General features: G+C 34.1%; 1 pseudogene; it reads right to left on the bottom strand.

The window, feature by feature from the left end:
- Positions 1 to 607: 607 nt before the first annotated feature.
- The window catches only part of LOC113040215 (beta-1,3-N-acetylglucosaminyltransferase manic fringe-like), a 15,058-nt pseudogene continuing 11,138 nt past the window's right edge, over positions 608 to 4,527 (bottom strand).

Here is a 4,527-nt window from a genome sequence, read left to right as displayed (position 1 = left end):
ACTGATACCACTTTTTTAAGAACTAGTCCGATAACGATATTTAAATTTTTGGTATTTACCTATACCGATACCTGTATTTTCAAAGCATGTGTCTTTTTTTTTCCTTTTTTTTTTCTTTTTTTTTGAAATATTAGTACAGGGACAAAATAAGAATAAGAACAACAACAACAGCAATCATGTTAGTTGGCTTCAGTTAGCGAATAGATATTTCCACACTTAATTATACCTAATCAAATTTATTGAATAAGCTTTTGTTACTTTCACTGTTCATTTAAATTTAATTTTGGTGATCTAATTTACATCACGCGCACTATATGCAAAAAAAATATGTTACTATATAAATACACGATTGCAATAGAGAATAAGAAGCTGATGTCTGATATCTTCAAGTGGTCATAATTACGATGTTTACTATGGTAACATTAGTGCAAAGTCTTTCGCATCACTTATGAATATTTCTGCCTTGTATTGTGAATATAATCCACATTGGATCAAATTATTTCAAACACTCACTGCTGACTGAAAGTAAGTTTCGAGCGCAACTTATTTTAAAATATTTTTTAATGCTGTGGTTATCGCTGTTAGCTTTCTGAAAAATTCAAACAAATACATTGCAATAGATATATTTGAGTTAGGAAATAATTCAGATTAATTATACATGAAAATAATTTGTATTTACATAGAAATTTATGAAAATGTATCTCAAAACATATTTTACTTAAGTGCTTCATATCAATCATACAGTACAAATATATTACAGTAATCCAAATGCTACAGTGCAAATACAAGAATACGAGTGATAATGGAAAGAAACAAATCTGAATACTGTTCAAAATCATTTGATTTGAAATTTTTCAAAAACAAATTCATCAAGTCAACTGATTGTAAGGCATTTTACACTTACAAACAAATACACAGTGCATTGACAGAGATGTGGTATTTAATAATTACGAATATATTAAGCATTCAAGGAATCATATGAAAATATAATAACTAAAATGTGCAGCATGTAGACAGAAGTTACACTTCCAATTTTAATAACAATGATGGCTCAGTTAAAGGTTGAGGTTTCTCAGTTTCCTCGTTTGGCCAACATGCAGTGCTTTCGGCTATTGTTGCCTCTTTGGACTTTTCAATTGCAAATGTTTTTTAAGGACACTTTGAATTGAAATTGTCACATTATACATGATTATTGTCCAATCAGCCTATTGCATCATGGGAGAACATGTTGATTCCATGACAAGGCACTTTTGAGGGCTACAGGGCACCAACGTGTTGTAGGATACAGCAGACAATGGACTGTCCTGAACCTGAAAACAAAAAAACAACAACAACAAAAACAGAACAACATTAGCTAAGAATTTCTTAAAAGGATAGTTCACACAAAAATACTTATTGTGTCATTAATTACTCACCCCTTCAAAACCCGTAAGACATTTCGTTCATCTTCAGAACACAATTTAAGATATTTTTGATGAAATCCGAGAGCTCTCTGCTCCTCCATATACAGCAAGGGTCCTACCACTACAAAGGCACAGAAATGTAGTAAGGACTTTGTTAAAATGGTCCATGTGACATCAGTGGTTCAACCGTAATTTTACAATGCTATGAGAATACTTTCTGTGCGCAAAGAAAAAAAAAAAAGCTTTCTTAAAATTACGGTTGAACCACTGATGTCATGGAGGATTTTAATGACTTCCTTACTACGTTTCTTTGCCTTGATCTTGGTAGGAACCTTGCTGTCAATGAAGGGTCAGAAAGCCTTGGATTTCATCAAAAATATCTTAATTTGTGTTCTGAAGATGAATGAAGGTCTTGCGGAATCGGGATGACATGTAATTAACGAAAGAATTTCATTTTTGGGTAAGCACACTTTAAATGCATAATATTCACAATCTATAGTGAGTTTTTAAAAAAAAAAAAAATGAAAAGGCTTAGTTTGGTTTATGAGTTTGGCTTCGAGCCATAGTTAAAGTTTTAGAAATCTTAAGCAAGAACCGAACTTTACTGGGTCTCAAAAACAAGTTTGCATTATCCCTTGAGGAAAACGCAAAACCTTTTAGGCTGTGAAGAGTTTGGCAATACAGACAAATGTTTTCAGATTAAGCTGATTTAGATGTACTAGGAAGTGCTCTTAAACTGCCGTAAGAGATGTCTGCTCACGAAGTGTGTAAGCATGGATTTGTGGTGATAACAGAAAAGGCTTGGGTGTTTAATGCTAGCACAGGCAGAAAGATGTGTGAGAAGATACCGAACTCACTGTGGTAAGCATATTTTACAGATAAACATACAAACATTAGCATTAAATTAGATTTCAGGAACTTTAGTAGAGGGATAACATGCTTTTACATTAGTTAAAGCGGCTTTATCTTACTTTAGCTCTTATTTGACTGATAATTTGTCTTGAATGAAAAGAAAGTGGAAAGTGGAGTTAGCGGCAGTATGCGTCATTTTTTTAGTCATAAATAACAAATCTGTATCCAAAGGGCCTGTGGGTGTGTGAAGGTGTGTGTATGACTAACCTGGACGGATCTTCATCTTTGGTAAAAACTCCTTTTAGCTCAACACTGTTCATTTTATTCTCGAACCATCCGTAGCTGAGAGTCACCTTCAGTGTTAGAGAAACAAACAGGAAAAATAGATAATATGCTGTTAGAATTGAAAAGTAGTCTGATTTTAACTAGCCATCTAATTTTGGGCATTAATGTATTTTGACAGCTAAATGTATTAACATCCAGTTCTATGAGGTAAAATATTAGCCTTCAGTTCTTAGAGGTAAAATATTGGCATCTACTTGTTTTTTTGTTTTGTTTTTTAAATAGCATCTAGTTCTATGAGTTAAAATATTAGCATCTAGTTGTTGTTGTTATTTTTTAAATAGCATCGAGTTCTTTGAGGGAAAATATTAACACTCATTTCTTTGTAGTATAATATTAGCGTCCAGTTTTTGGTGGTAAAATATTAGCATCCAGTTTTTCGGTGGTAAAATATTAGCATCCAGTTTTGGAAGTGAAATATTAGCCTTCTGATATCTGAAGTAAAAAATGCTGCTGTTATTTAAGTTCAAATTTACTGTCCAGTTCTTTGAGCTAAAATTAACCTGTAGCATGCTGTGGAAAGAGCAAAATTGTAATAGTTTTTTTTTTTTTTTTTTTGTCTGTGATAAAGTTGCAAAATATGCTAAGTTGTTTTGATTGCTTGCCTGAGTGATTGTTAGCACTTTGCTAGGTGGATGCTAAGGTATTCTACAGTAGATGTTTCTAGGTCAATGATAGGTGATTGCTGTGGTAGTCTAAGTGTTTGCTAGGGTGCTCTATGTGGTTCACAACATGCTTAGAAAATGATTCTGATCATTTCTTTTCAACATTTAGCATAATTCGAGCTGTGGTAAAGTTGCTATATGCTAAGGTGTTGTGAATGTTTGCCTGAGTGTTTGCTAAAGGAGGTTGCTTACTAGCTTAAGTCAAAAGATACTTCTGTCAAGAGTCAAAAGATGCTATCATTAATTTCCATATCTACACTTTAATACTTAAATAGATGCAATACTGACAGCCACCATTTAAAAATCTCACCTGTTTTGGAAATATCGCTAGGGGCAAGAAGAAGTAGGTTTTCCAGATGAGAGTGAAACATGTTGCTATGGACCATTGAGATTCCCAGACGCCTCTCAACTATAAAGCCTACCGTACAGTCATCAGGTAACATGATCACAGCGGAGGTTTGCTCGAACCTGGGACCACTGCAAAAAGAGACACGTGACTAACACTCTTAAACTCTTAATTTAGACTCATTGCTGTCTAGGAGAAACAACTGAGGTACCTTTTGTGATCGAGGCACAAGTACCAACATATGCATGAAATGGCCTCAAAATCAAAGTCAAACACACACGCTGAATCAGGCCTCACCTTGCCCAGGGTGCCATCTTCTCTGCCAGCTTCCTGCTCAGACAGAAACCAGCCCCTCCTGTGGCGAACCAGAAACGGACGTCCCTCTGAAACAAAACAGAGGAAAAAGCCAACCAGTCAGCTTCCGCATCAGCTCTAAAATTCTGCACATACATGACAATTTCAAGAAAATATCTTGCATTTTCACATCTTATCAGTACAGTTCCTTATGATTAAAGAATCAAACCTCTAAACAATCTGAAGTTGTAGTGGTGCAATCGGTCAGTGTGTGAAAGTTGTACAGCAGAACATGTGGAGACTCGCTGAGGTTTTGAGTATAAAGCCTCACCTAGAGAAGGTATTTTAGCAAAAAGACTTGCAGATGAACCTCAAAAGCGGATTTCTCAGAAAACTTTGAGCAAAGGGTAAAATATACAGTTCATACATTTGAAACTAAAAATGCTTGTGGTAAAATATGTATATATCTTATGTAATTATGTAATTTCATACATTTGAACAAAAATATTAATTTATAATAATAATATATAATGTAAAGTGCCCCTTTGTTTTTTTCCTGAATGATTTAGTGTTCATGAATGAATCAGTTTAATTCATGATTCATTGGCTCATTCATAAAAAAATG

This window comes from Carassius auratus, chromosome 22, assembly GCF_003368295.1.
Source record: "Carassius auratus strain Wakin chromosome 22, ASM336829v1, whole genome shotgun sequence".
In the NCBI taxonomy this organism is placed as follows: domain Eukaryota; kingdom Metazoa; phylum Chordata; class Actinopteri; order Cypriniformes; family Cyprinidae; genus Carassius; species Carassius auratus.
Note: the sequence above shows the minus strand (reverse complement) of the source record. Positions and strands in the feature narration are given on the sequence as shown.